The 14,671-nt window shown below is 45.2% G+C and overlaps 1 pseudogene; it reads left to right on the forward strand.

Annotated features, from left to right (window-relative positions):
- Positions 1-9,642: 9,642 nt before the first annotated feature.
- LOC100349457 (complex III assembly factor LYRM7 pseudogene) lies at positions 9,643-9,953 on the forward strand (annotated as a pseudogene).
- The last annotated feature ends 4,718 nt before the right edge of the window (positions 9,954-14,671 follow it).

The following is a 14,671-nucleotide window of genomic DNA, read 5'->3' on the forward strand; positions in this document are numbered from 1 at the left end:
ATTCATAGAATGACAAACACCCTAAACAGCACTCTGACCTCAGAATCCGCCTCTAAAGCCTGACTGAAAACACCATGAGAGAATGTCAGGCATGGAAAGCCAAGACATAGTGGCAAAAATGGCTCTGCATGAAGAATCTGAATGAGACCCCAGTGGAAAGAAGTGGCCATCAAAGAAGGATGTACTTTACACTGAAGGGAGGAGAGAACTTCCACTTTGCATATGGCCATGTCTAAAAACCGGTGGAGTTTGTGAATGCAAAAGGCTTCCATAGCCTTAGCAGCTCATGTCAAGGCTATGTGATCACTGACGTCATAAATTAGAGTGTCAATTTTTAAATCAACAGGAGTCACTGTGCACTTGCTCCCCAAGCTTGACCTCCATCCTTAATGAGTTGAACTATGAGAATTAATGGTAAGACCTGTTTTCAAATTGTACTTTATACTTTGTCTGTGTGGGTGCAAATAGTTGAAATCTCTATTTAGTAAAGAATCGGTCTTCTGTATATAAAGTCAATTAAAAACGAATCTTAATGGAACGGATGAGGGAGTGGGAGGTGGGATGGGAGTGCAGGTGGGAGGGCAGTATGGTGGGAAGAAACACTATATCCCTAAAAGCTGTACATATGAAAATTTGTATTCATTAAATAAAAACCATAAAAAAAATAAAATGGTGCTTGAGGGGCCAGTGCTGTGGCACAGCGGGTTAAAACCCTGGCCTGCTGCACCGGCATCCCATATGGGCACCAGTTCAAGTCCCAGATGCTCTAATTTTTTTTTTTTTTTGATAGGCAGAGTTAGAAAGGTCTTCCTCTTGCTGTTGGTTCATCCCCCAAGTGGCCGCTGCAGCCGGCGTGCTGCGCCGATCCAAAGCCAGAAGCCAGGTGCTTCCGCCTGGTCTCCCATGCAGGTACAGGGCCCAAGGACCTGGGCCATCCTCCACTGCACTCCCGGGCCACAGCAGAGAGCTGGACTGAAAGAGGAGCAACCGGGACAGAATCCGGTGCCCGACTGGGACTAGAACCCGGTGTGCTGGCGCCACAGGTGGAGGATTAGCCTAGTGAGCAGTGGCGCTGGCCCCCAGATGCTCTAATTCTGATCCAGCTCTCTGCTATGGCCTGGGAAAGCAGTGGAAGATGGCCCAAGTGCTTGGGCCCCTGCACCTGCATGGGAAACCTGGAAGAAGCTCCTGGCTCCTGGCTTTGGATCAGCTCAGCTCTGGCTGTTGCGGCCACTTGGGGAGTGAACCAACAGATGGAAGGCCTCTCTCACTCTGTCTCTAGCTCTCTTTGTAACTCTTTCACATAAATATTTTTAAAAATAAAATGGTGCTTGAGAAGCCTGCACCCTATTGGTGTGTCTGGGTTTGGGTCCACTCTCCACTCCCAATTCCAGGTTCCTGCTAATGCACCCTGGGAGGCAGCAGTGATGGCTAAAGTAGTTGGGTCCCTGCCACCCACATGGGAGATTCAGCCTGAGTTCATGGCTCCTGGGTTTGACCTGGCCCAGACCTAGCTGTTGCAGGTAGTTGAAGAGTGAATGAGCAGATGGGAGATCCCCTTGTCTGCCTTTCAAATAAATTTTTTAAAGATAGGTCATTGAGGCCGGCACTGCGGCTCAATAGGCTAATCCTTCGCCTGTGGCACCGGCACACTGGGTTCTAGTCCCAGTCGGGGCACCAGATTCTGTCCCGGTTGCCCCTCTTCCAGGCCAGCTCTCTGCTGTGGCCCGGGAGTGCAGTGGAGGATGGTCCAAGTACTTGGACCCTGCACCCACACAGGAGACCAGGAGAAGCACCTGGCTCCTGGCTTCAGATCAGCACAATGCGCTGGCCACGGTGGCTATTGGAGGGTGAACCAACAGCAAAGGAAGTACCTTTCTCTCTGTCTCTCTCTCTCTCACTGTCCACTCTGCCTGTCAAAAAAAAAAAAAAGTCATTGAGGGGCTGGCGCCATAGCTCACTTGGTTAATCCTCCACCTGTGGTGCCAACATCCCATATGGGTGCCGGGTTCTAGTCTAAGTTGCTCCTCTTCCAGTCCAGCTCTCTGCTGTGGCCCGGGAAGGCAGTGGAGGATGGCCCAAGTGCTTTGGTCCTGCACCCGCATGGGAGACCAGGAAGAAGCACCTGGCTCCTGGCTTCGAATCGGCACAGTGCCAGCCACAGCACACTGGCTGTAGTGGCCATTTTGGGGGGTGAACCAACAGAAGGAAGACCTTTCTAACTCTCCCTGTCAAAAAAAAAAGAAAAAAAAATTATTGGGAGGATTCCAAGAAGACTGATTGGGGAAAGATGTGCCGATTTTGAAAGATAAACAAAGAAAAATGGAAGAAGTACATTCCAAGGGGAGAGTTGCAGAGAGCTTTGCAGTGGAAATTATGCAGAAGAACAGACACCATGGAGCAGCGTGGACAGTATAAATGGCAGCAGGCAACTACACCACCTGCGACTCACGCAGTGTGGGTCTGGAGGAAACACCAGCTTTGGAGAGTGAGGTGAGGGCAGACTACGGCAGATTCGTGATCTGGTGGTATCTGGTGATATTGCCTGAGGGAGAACCTGGCTTTAAGTCTGGTCTGGAGTCCTAGCAGAGCACTGTGAAAGAAAGGCATATTTGTTTCTCCCCATCCCCCAACAAGGGTGCCCAGTGACCAGCAGGGGAGAAAGTGCCATCTTAACACCACTAGAGGCTGCAGCGGCTCTCACCTGTGCAACTAGGGGATGTTATCAGAGGGGAAAATCCACATTCCCTGCTGACTTTGAGTCTGGCCTGGAGGACTGGCAGGGGGTTGGGCACCCACTTAGGACTGTGAGGCTCTCCCATCCCTCCCACCCTATCACAGGCTCCAGGGCTCAAACTGCCAAGGTACAGCACCCACAGGCAACTGGCTCTAGGAATGCCTCTGCTCTCTCCATGGATGGGGAAGGAACATGGGGCAGAGTGGGTCCCCTGAACACTGTGACTGTGGGAATTCTGTGACTGCACAATAGGGCGTGGGGTGTGGCTGAGTCTCTGGGCAATCATTGTGTCTGGCCTCAGAGGCTCAGAGCTCCCTGATAGCCTGGGGTGGGTCACTGCAGAGGGTGCTATGCCCACACTGAGGATGGCACAGATCTTCTGTGTGATACATGTACATGAGAAAGAGCGAGCCACTGAGGGCTAACCCTGGGCACTGATCACCTCAGAAGAGAGGAGGTGAGGCTGTGATCATGCCAACAGATTTGATCATACCTTCCCCCTGCTGACAGGAGAGATTTACCACACCCAATTGGGTGTTACCCTGGACTGTCACCCCACATGTGAGCACTGATCAGAGCTCTAAGGCCCCTCCAAGAACATGCCTCTGGATATCCATTGAAGGAACAGACACTGCACTAAGCCACAGAGGTATGGTTCAAAGATAAAAGCCATCCGAGTAGAGAACCTTGAAGTGTTTCCACAAATGCCTAAAAAATACAAACAGAAATAAGAACAAGGAAGATAATATGACTGCCCGAAAGGAACACAACAGCACTTCAATATTAGAATGTGAAAATGAAGGGGATGGTGCTGTGGCATACTGGGCTAAGCCTCCACCTGCGGCACCAGCTTCCCATATGGGAGCAGGTTCAAGTCCTGGCTGCTCCACTTCTGATCCAGCTCTCTGCTGTGGCCTGGGAAAGCAGTAGAAGATGGCCCAAGTGCTTGGGCCCCTGTACCCACATGGAAGACCCGGTGGGTGCCCGCCAGGGGGCAGCTCTCACTGCGGCTGGCAGCACTGCCCTGGGCCCCCTTTCCCTGCGGGAACAGCACAATCACTGGGAGCTCTCCCCCCATGACCAGCCACCAGCAAGGACCCCACTGCCGATTCTCTCAGCTTTTCTCCTTGCCCCCGGCTGCCACCTCCCCTGAAGGCCTGGCACCTCCCCCTGGTCTCCTAGGCCATAGCCACCCTTTTTCTCAGTGTGTCTTTTGCTAAATATGCCCTTTTTATATAAATAAAATATTATTTGGAAAAAGAAAAAAAGCTTCTGGCTTCAGATCAGCACAGCTCTGGCCATTGCAACCATCTGGGGAGTGACTGGTGGATAAAAGACCCCACCCCCACCCCACCTCTTCATCTCTAATTCTGCCTTTCAAATAAATAAATCTTTTAAAAAAATACATGTTAATGAATCTAAAGGAGACATAGACTCCAATACATTAATAATAGGGGACTGCAACACCCCACTTTCATTAATGGACAGATCAACTAAACAGAAAATCAAAGAATCAACAGAGATAATCTACACTATGGACCAAATGGACTAATATCTATAGAACATTTCATCCTACAGAAGACTACACATTCTTTTCATCAGTGCATGGAACTTTCTCTAGCATAGATAATTTGCTAAGCCATAAATCAAGTCTCAGCACATTCAAAAAAAATTGAAATCATAGCATGTCTTTTCTGACCACAATGGAACAAAACTGGAAATTAACCACTTAAGAATCTTTAGAAAATATGCAAGCACATGGAGACTGAACAACAAACCCCTGAATGAACAATGGGCCATAAGAAAAATCAAAAGAGAAATCAAAAAATATTCCTGGATATAAATGAAGAAACAAAATATGACATATCAAAACTTAAGGGATATAGCAAAAGCAGTGTTAAGTGTGATGTTTATAGCAACCAGTGCCTACAATCAAGAAACTGGAAAGGCATCAACTAAATTATCTTTCAGTGTATATCAAGGTCATACAAAAAAAACAAGAAAAACCAAACTCAAAATTAGCAGGAGGAAAGAAACAATTAAAATTAGAGAAGAAATGAACAAAATTGAAACCAAAAAGATACAAAAGATGAGTGAATGAAGAATTGCTTTTTGAAAAAAATAAACAAAAAATTGATACACCATTGACCCAACTAACAAAAAAAAAAAAAAAGGTGGCGAAGTCCCAAAATCAGAAATGAAAAAGGAGATGTAAAAACATACCACAGGGGGCTGGCACTGTGGCACAGTGAGTAAATCCGCTGCCTGCAGTGCCAGCATCCATGTGGGTGCCAGTTCAAGTCCCAGCTGCTCCACTTAAGATCCAGCTCTCCGCTATGGCCTGGGAAAGAAGTGGAAGATGGCCCAAGTCCTTGGGCCCCTGCACCCACGTGAGAGAACCAGGAGAAGCTCATGGCTCTGGATCAGCTCAGCTCTGGCCTTTGTGGCCATGGAAGACATCTCTCTCCCTCTCCTCTCTCTCTCTTTTCCTCATTCTCTGCCTCTCTATAATTCTGCCTTCCAAATAAAATGAATCTTTTTTAAAAAAACACAGAACTAGAAAGAATCACTAGGAATTACTACATGACAACTACTACATGCCAATTACTATTTGCCAACAAATTGGAAAAATCTAGAAGAAATGGATAGATTCCTGGTCACAATTTACCAAAATTAAGTCATGAAGACATAAAAAACCTAACATACCAATAACCAAGACACAGACTGAATCAGCAATATAGACCCTCCAACAAAGAAAAGCCTAGGACTGGGAGGCTTCACTGCTGAGTTCTACCAGACTTTTAAAGAAGAACTAATTTCAATTCTACTCAAACTACTCAAAACAATTAAAAGGAAGGGAATCCTACCAAACTCTTTCTAAAAAAGATAGAACAGAGAAAGAACTACAGACCAATTTCCCTGATGAATACAGACACAATAATCCTCAACAAAATACTAGTCAATCAAATCCAGTAACACATCAGAAAGATCATTCACCTAGACCAACTGAGATTTATCCCTGGTATGGAGGGGCAGCTCAACATATGCAAATATATAAATGTGATATATCATATTAACTAAAGAATAAAAACCATGTGATTATTTCAATAGATGCAGAGAAAGCATTTGATAAAATGCAACATTCTTTCATGATTAAAAAAAAAGCTTAAACTAATTGGGTACAGAAGGAACATTCCTTAACACAATCAAAGCAATATATGACAAACCCACTGTCAGCATCATATTGAATGGGGAAAAGTTGAAAGCATTTCCACTGAGATCCAGAACCAGACACAGAATCCCACTTTCTCCATTGCTATTCAGTATAATTCTGGGAGTTTTAGCCAGAACCTTTAGGCAAGAAATAGAAATCAAAGGGATACAAATAGGAAAGCAGGAAGACAAATTATCCCTGTTTGCAGATGACATAATTCTAAATTTAGAGGAACCAAAAGATTCCATGGAGAGACTACTGGAACTCACAAGAGAATTCAATAAAGTTGCAGGAAATAAAAGCAATACACAGGGGCCGGTGTTATGGCGCAGTGGGTTAAAGCCCTGGCCTGAAGCACCAGCATCCCATGTGGGCACCGGTTCTAGTCCAGGTTGCTCCTTTTCCAATCCAACTCTCATCTATGGCCTGGGAAAGCAGAAGACAGCCCAAGTCCTTGGGCCCCTGCACCCACATGGTGGGCCTGGAAGAAGCTCCTGGCTCCTGATCAGCACAGCTCCAGCCATTGCGTCCAACTGGGGAGTGAACCAGTGGATGGAAGACCTCTCTCTCTGTCTCTACCTCTCTCTGTAACTCTTTCAAATAAATAAATCTTTTAAAAAGAAACAAACAAAAATAAATAGCCTTTGTGTACACAACGTCATAACTAAGAACTTGGAAGATCAGTCCCATTCACAATAACTACCAAAAAAAGCTTAAATACCTTGTAATAAATTTAACCAAGGACAGGAAAGATCTCTACAATGAAAATTACAAAACATTAAAGAAAGAATATGTGGGGAGCAACTGGGAGCAACTCGGACTAGACTGTTACTGGAATTAAGACTTATTCTATGCATCTGCTCTCCCACAATATGGTGCTGGGAGAGGAGGAAACAGCTTCTACACAGCTGCCTCCAGTTCAACCAATAAACTGTAGGACCTGCTCCTGATTGGAGGAGAGCAGCATACTCGGCGTATGGGTAGCAGAGTTGGGATTGGTGGAAGAGGACTATAAAGGAGGAGAGAGACAACATGCACCAGGAACATCTAAGGGGAACACCTGTGCAGCCCCCGAGAGAGCCGGCCGGCGGTGTGCCGCTCCCCCGCGGAAGTGGGGAAAGTGGCTAGGGGGAACCGCCCTTCCACGGAGGTGGAAGGGTCGGTAGCCAACCCGGGAAGAACCAGCAGCAAACCCGGGGAGGGCCGAGCAGACAAAAGAACAGCGCAGGGTCCTGTGTCATTCCTCCGCGAAGAGGGGGAGCGACATAATGGTGCCATGACTCGGATATGAAGCCTAGGCAGGGTTTAGTGTCGTTCCTCCACGAAGAGGGGGAGCGACATAATGGGGCCGTGACTCGGATATGAAGCCTAGGCAGGGTTTAGTGTCGTTCCTCCACGAAGAGGGGGAGCGACAGAATAGAAGACCAAAAAAATGTAATAATCTTCCATGTTTGTAGATTGGAAGAATTGTTATCATCAAAATGTCCATACTACTGAAAGAAATTTACAGATACAATGTGATCCCAATAAAAATACCAAGGGAATTCTTCTCAGATCTGGAAAAAATGATATGAGAATTTCAGGCATGGAAAGCCAAGAAACTATGGCAAAAAAAATGTCCTACATGAAGGACCTCAGTGGGTGAGACCCCAGTGGAAAGAGGTGGTCATCAAAGAAAGAGGTACTTTTCTCTGAAGGGAAAAGAGAACTTCCACTTTGCTTATGGCCCTATCTAAATACTGACAAGAGTATGTGGATTCAAAAAGCTTCCCCAACCTGGGCAGCTCATGTCAAGAGCTTTGGTTGATCACTGACATCATACATAAGAGTGTTAATTGTTAAATTAATAACAGGAGGGGCCTGAGCTGTGGCACAGCAGGTTAACACCCCAGCCTAAAGCGCCGTTATCCCATATGGGCACCGTTTCTAGTCCCAGCTGCTCCTCTTCTGATCCAGCTCTCTGCTGTGGCCTGGGAAAGCAGTAGAGCATGGCCCAAGTCCTTGGACCCCTGCACCCACATGGGAGACCCGGAAGAAGCTCCTGGCTCCTGGCTTCAGATCGGCGCAGCTCCGGCCGTTGCGGCCATCTGGGGAGTGAACCAGAGGATGGAAGACCTCTCTGTCTCTACCTCTCTCTGTAACTCTGCCTGTCAAATAAATAAAATAAATCTTTTTTTAAAAAATTAACAACAGGAGTCACTGTGCACTAACTTCCCAGGCAGAACCTCTGTCCTCAGAGAGTTGTATTATAATTTATGTCTAAGTACTCACAAAAGATGTATCATTCTTGTGTGCTTCTTCACAGTTAATTAAGTTTCTTTAAAAAAAGTGAAATTAACTTCAAGATGCAGTGACTTTGAACAGCCCTTTTCTCAACTGTTGAGGAACAGGTTTTTTTTTCCATGCAAACTGTTGAACTCTTCACTTAATATACAAGTTGGTCTTCTGTGTATAAAGTTAATCACAGTGGATCTTGGTGGAGAATGGGACTGGGAATGGGAGAGGGAGGAGGAGGTGGGTTGAAAGTGTGGGAGGGCGGGTATGGTGGGAAGAATCACTATATTCCTAAAGTTGTACTTATGAAATGCATGAAGTTTGTATTCCTTAAATAAAAGGTTTCTTTGGGGGAAAAATTATGCTAGAATTCATACAGAAGCACAAGAGACTCCAGATAGCTAAAGCTATGTTAAACAACAAACAAAGCCAGAGGCATCACGTAAGACTTCAAGACATACTACAAGGCAGTTATAATCAAAACAGCCTGGTCCTGGCACAAAAATAGAAATGTAGACCAATGGAATGGAATAGAAAAGAAACCACGAAAAGTAATCACACATCTACAACCAAATAATCTTTGACAAATGAGCTGAAATCAATCCCTGGAGAAAGGACAGTCTCTTCAACAAATGGTACAGGGAAAATTGGATCTACACTTAACAGAAGTATGAAACAAGACACCTACCTAACACCTTATACAAAAATCAACTCACAGTGGATCAAGGATCTAAATTTATAACCTGATACCATCAAATTACTAGGGAAAAACACTGGGGAAACTCTGCAAGACATTGGCATAGGCAAAGACTTCTCAGAAAAGATCTCAGAAGCATAGGAAATAAAGATAAAAATAGACAAATGGAATTACATCAAGCTAAGAAGCTTCTACACTGCAAAGGAAACACCCAACAAACAGGCAGCCAACAGAATGGGAGAAAATATTTGCAAACTGTGCAACTGATAAAGGATTAATATATAAGATCTATAAAGAGCTCAATAAACTCAACAACAACAAAACAAACAAGTTGAGAAATCGACAAAGGGTTGGGCCAGCACTGTGGCATAGTGGGTGAGGCTGCCACCTGTGGTGCCAGCATCCCATGTGGGCGCCAGTTCGGGTCCTGGCTGCTCCATTTCCAATCTTGCTCTCTGCAGTGGAAGATGGCCCAGGTCCTTGGGCCCCTAGGGCACCCACACAGACCTGGAGGAAGCTCCTGGCTTCAGATCAGCATAGTTCCGGCCACTGCGGCCATCTGAGGAGTGAACCATCGGAGGGGAGACCTCTCTCTCTCTGTCTGCCTCTCTTCTCTCTGTGTAACTCTGACTTTCAAGTGAATGAATAAATCTTTTTTTAAAAAAACGAAAGAAATGGACAAAGGGAACCGCTAGAGGTGGCACAGCAGTGAGGAGAGCCATGGGATAGGTAGCGAAGGTTTTGCAGCTTTTTTAAAACATTGCACCAGACAACAAGTTTTTTAAAATGATGCCAGAGCATTAGAAGCAGCCAGAATAAAGCTAAATGAAGAATTCAAAAGTCATAAAAGGGAGACCTCTTCCAAGAAAATAGAAGAGCTAAGGAAAATAGGTTCCGATGTGGAACTGTTGCTCAGAACATCCATTATACAAGGTACTCACACAGACCACAATACACTGAAATTGGTCTCTAGGACAGACCTTATTTTAGAAAATGTGCCATATTGCAATGCACCAACTCAGAAGCAATGAATTTTCTAGGGTAGACCAAATCTTTGTACCTTTTAAGATATATAACTCTGGCAAAAGTGCTAGATGTACATTCTTCTCTGAACTGACATATTGAAAACCGATGAATTAAAGAATAGCTTCATAATTAAATTTCGCATTAAAAGGACACTGCTAGGGCTAGAGCTGTGGTATAGGGGGTAAAGCCACCACCTGCAGTGCAGGCATCCCATATGGGTGCCGGTTTGAGACCTGGCTGCCCCACTTCCGATTCAGCTCTCTGCTGTGGCCTGGGAAAGCAGTAGAAGATGGCCCAAGTCCTTGGGCCTCTCACCCGCATGGGAGACCCAGAAGAAGCTCCTGGCTCCTGGCACAGCTCCAGCCATTGCGGCCAACTGGGGAGTGAACCAGCAGATGGAAGACGTACCTCTGTCTGTCTGTCTCTCTCTCTCTCTCTGCCTCTCCTTTTCTGTGTGTAGCTCTGACTTTCAAATAAATAAATAAATCTTTAGAAAATATCCTGTATTTTCTAAGGAAAAAATGAGTAGATGTAAATTCATATGACCTGACTTTGAAAAACTGGAGAAAGTATTTGCAAATAACATACAAGGGTACTTCAAAAAGTTCTGGAAACTAAATTCAAAAATTATTTTGATGAAAAATTTTTTAAATCCATGCATATCAGGGGTTTTCATAAAGTTTATGAGAAATACATATTATGAAGAGACTATTTCATGGATTTCAAAGCTTTTTGTAACAAAATCTCTTTATTTAAGATTTTATTTATTTATTTGAGAGGTAGAGTTATAGACAGAGCTCTTCCGCCTGCTGGATCATTCCCCGGATGGCCACAATGGCTGGAGCTGGGCCAATCCAGAGCCAAGAACCAGGAGCAAAGTCTTCCACGTCTCCAGCATGGGTGTGGGGCCTGGGCACTTGGGCTATCTTCCACTGCTTTCCCAGGCCATAGCAGAGAGGTGGATCAGAAGAGGAGTCACTAGGACTGGAACTGAAATCCATATGGGATGCCGGTGCTACCAGCAGGGGCCCAGCCTGCTACGCCACAGTGCCAGCCCCACTACTAGTGATCTTTAGTTTAAAATTAATTGTGAACTATTCCAAATATTACTAACTAATATAACAGACTCTCATGAACCAATTTCCCACACTTGACGATGTTCCATTTTGTGTCAGGTCTGTTAAGTCACAAAATCTAAAGTCCTACCTTCCTTCCACCCCTACTTTCTCTCTCCTCTCCAAGGATAATTCCTTGAAATTCCATTCTTGTTTTAATACTTTTATCAAATGTGTATATATTTTTAATTATATTTTTGAAGTTTTAAAATGTAAATAAATTGTGTTATGCACCAAGAAAAAAAAAGAAATGGACAAAGGACATTCAATTTTCAAAGGATGAAATACAAATTGAAACAGACTCATGCAGAAATGTTCAGGATCACTAGCTGTCAGGAAAATGCAAATCAAAACCACAATGAGATTTGACTGGGGCTGGTGCTGTGGCTTTGTAGGTTAAGCCTCCACTTGCAGTGCTGGCATCCCATATGGGCATAAGTTCAAGTCTCAGCTGCTCCACTTCCAATCCAGCTCTCTGCTAATGGCCTGGGAAAGCAGCAGAGCAAGGCCCAAGTGCACAGGATACCCAGAAACAGCTCCTGGTTCCAGATAGGCCTCACTCCAGCCACTGGAAAACTTCCCTCTGTATCTCTCCCTCTCTCTCTCTGTAACTCTGCCTCTCAAATAAATAAATCTTTAAAAACAAACCCACAATGAAGTATCACTTCATCCCAGTTAAAATAGATAAATGCTGGTGAGAATGTGGGGGAAAAGGTACCCTAATCCACTGTTGATGGGAACATGAACTAGTACAACCATTATGGAAGACAGTATGGAGATTCCTCAGAGATTTGAAAATATATCTACTGTATGACCCAACCATCCCATTCTTGGTACTTTACCTAAACAAAATGAAATCAGCATGTGAAAGTTATTTGTACCCCGTTGTTTATTGCAGCTCAATTCACAATAGCTAAGATGTGGACTCAATCCAGGTGTCCAACATATGACTGGATAAATAAAATGTGGTATAAAAACAAAGAAGAAAAGAAAATGTGGTACATACACACTATGGAATACTTCTCAGCCACAAAAAAGAATGAAGTCCTATCTTTTGCAACAAAATAGATGCAACTGTAACCATTATGCTTACTGAAATAGACCAGTCTGGAAAAGACAAATATCATGTTTTCTTTCATATGTGACAGTTAATATAGAAAACCAAAAACTATATTTTATTCAAAATTGTCACTTTGGGATAATTGTCATTTTTTGCCCTTGTTTATTTTCCTGTAGAACTGTGGTCTTACTACTTTTTACTTGTTGAATACTATAATTAGTGGTGAATTAAGCCTGTTAATATAGAGTGGATTAAAATTATGTCCGTATGAAAACTGATGAGGAGAGGGTAGGGAGGGAGTGTGATGGGAGAGCAGGAGAGTGAGGAAAGTGTGGCTGTCTTCTTGGAACTGTCCCTATGGAATACATAAAATCTGTTCTCTTCATATTAATAAAAGAACTTTAATTTTATTTATTTGAAAGGCAGAATTACAGAGAGAGAAAGAGGGACAAATCTTCCACCTGCTGGTTCACTCCCCCAAACTATCAGGTCTGTTACAGGCTGAAGCCAGGAGCCTGCAGCTACATCCAAGCCTTGCACGTGGGTGGCAGGGGGCCAAGCACTTGGGCCATCTTTCTATCTTTGACTGCTTTCCCAGGTATATTAGTAGAGAGCTGGATCAGGAGAGCAGTCGAGACTCAAACCAGTGTTCATACATAATACTGGAGGCTTAACCCACGGCATCATAACACCAGCTCCAACACTTCTGATACCAGATGTGTAAGGACCTTTCCACCACCAAGTGGACACTGAATGGTTACTTACAACTTCACACAATTCTGACGCTATCTACTCTACCACGAGTTAGTATCAGATTCCACAGAGTGAGGGCTCAGTCCCACAGACAGCCCTACCAACTCTCAATGCTAAAAAAGTAATAGGCTGACCTATACATCTGACCCATCGTCTATAAATTGTGGTTCCCGAGACTTCTTCTGGTTCAATTAGCTTGCTAAAGCAGCTCACAGAACTCAGGGAAACTCTCTTCCATTTAGCAGTTGTTAATAGAGGATATAACAAAAGGTACAAGTGGCAGAGTTTCAAGATGGCCATAGAGAGAAGTCCAGCATTTGCATCCTCCACTGAGGAAACCCAAACAGCTACCTCTAGAGGTAAGTGCCTGAGGAAGAGCACTTGATGCAGCAGAGGATGATGGGAACACGGTCAGACAGGCATAGCACACAGAGAGAGGAGGACACACAAAGTCAAAGCAGCGTGTCTGAGGCCCCGGCCCTGTGCTCAGGCCACAGGGCGAGCAGGAAGGTGTAAGTGGCGCCCCTCTGCACAAACCGCTCACCTGTGTGATCCTCCTCAGAGAGGAATGCAGCCGCCACAGAGCAGATCAGCAGCACTCCCTGGAAACTCACCGCTCCTCGACTTTGGAGAAGTCAAGCCCAGTTACCTTCCCCACCCCTCAGAGCAGGGACTGTGGTGGGGGGCTGCCATCTTGAGGGGGGAGTTGCTGTCAGAATCCAGACTGTGCATTTGCCTATCTCCTTCCCAGGGACCCCAAATACATTCCTGCATTCTAGCAAGGCAGACTGAGCCCCACAGTCCAATGCGCCTTGCAGGGCAGTGGCAACCCCGGAGCCCTAATCCATACACCACTCTGTACAGCAGCAGTGGGAGCACAGCAGCTGGCATCGACAGCCCCTCGGACTCTGGAAATAAGAGGGCCAGGTCCATCCTCTCCTCCACCGTCACCTCTCCCCAGCCACTTGAAAACTTGCAGGTTCCAGCTGAGGTCCCATGCACTGGCCCATCTCAGAGTTCCATGCACACTAGGGACACATCTCACAGTAGGGTCGAAGGGCACAATACAAGTGTGCTGGTGCTCTGAGCAGTGCACACTTCTGGGTGAGTGAAGTGCATTGTGCACTCTCTCTGGCACAGTGAAGCCCTGTGAGGCCAAACTCACCAGCTTACTCCAGCATCCTCAGACCCCCATTGAAAGCAGCCAGGTAGCCAGAGGTGCTACACCACCCCCATATCAGCTGTCCCTCTAGACTCTTTCCCTTCCCAGGAACACCTGAAAAGCTCATCACACCAGCCCCTGCCTTGGCAGATGGCTGGAGACCTGTGTAACAGGAATCTCAGTGAGCACACTGAGCCATGGGAACAGCCCAGATCCCCACTACAACTACCATCAACAATAGCAAATAAAGGCACAGGAAGACTCTACTACAAATCTAACCAGAACTAAAGCTAAAGCACTTTACCAAACCAGCACCCAGAGGCACAGCTCCAGGAATAAAAAGCCTTAGATCAAGAAAACCCATCCTCTAAAATTGACATAAACAAATGATTCCCCCAGATGTGCAAAACTCATATAGCAACACAAAAAAAAATAGGAAAAGCAAAGCAATATGAATCTCCAAAAGGAAAACAATAATAAATGAATATTGGACTGTGAAGAAAGGGAGGCTGATGAAATGCCTGAGAATTAATTAAAAAGAATGATTGTAAGATATGAGAGACACTGATGGTGAAATTTGCCTGAACACTTCCTTCACTGATGCCAAGGCCAGCACAGAGCAGCTTGAGACCA

Source organism: Oryctolagus cuniculus, chromosome 16 (assembly GCF_051225735.1).
Source record: "Oryctolagus cuniculus isolate XC-2025 breed Fujian yellow rabbit chromosome 16, ASM5122573v1, whole genome shotgun sequence".
In the NCBI taxonomy this organism is placed as follows: domain Eukaryota; kingdom Metazoa; phylum Chordata; class Mammalia; order Lagomorpha; family Leporidae; genus Oryctolagus; species Oryctolagus cuniculus.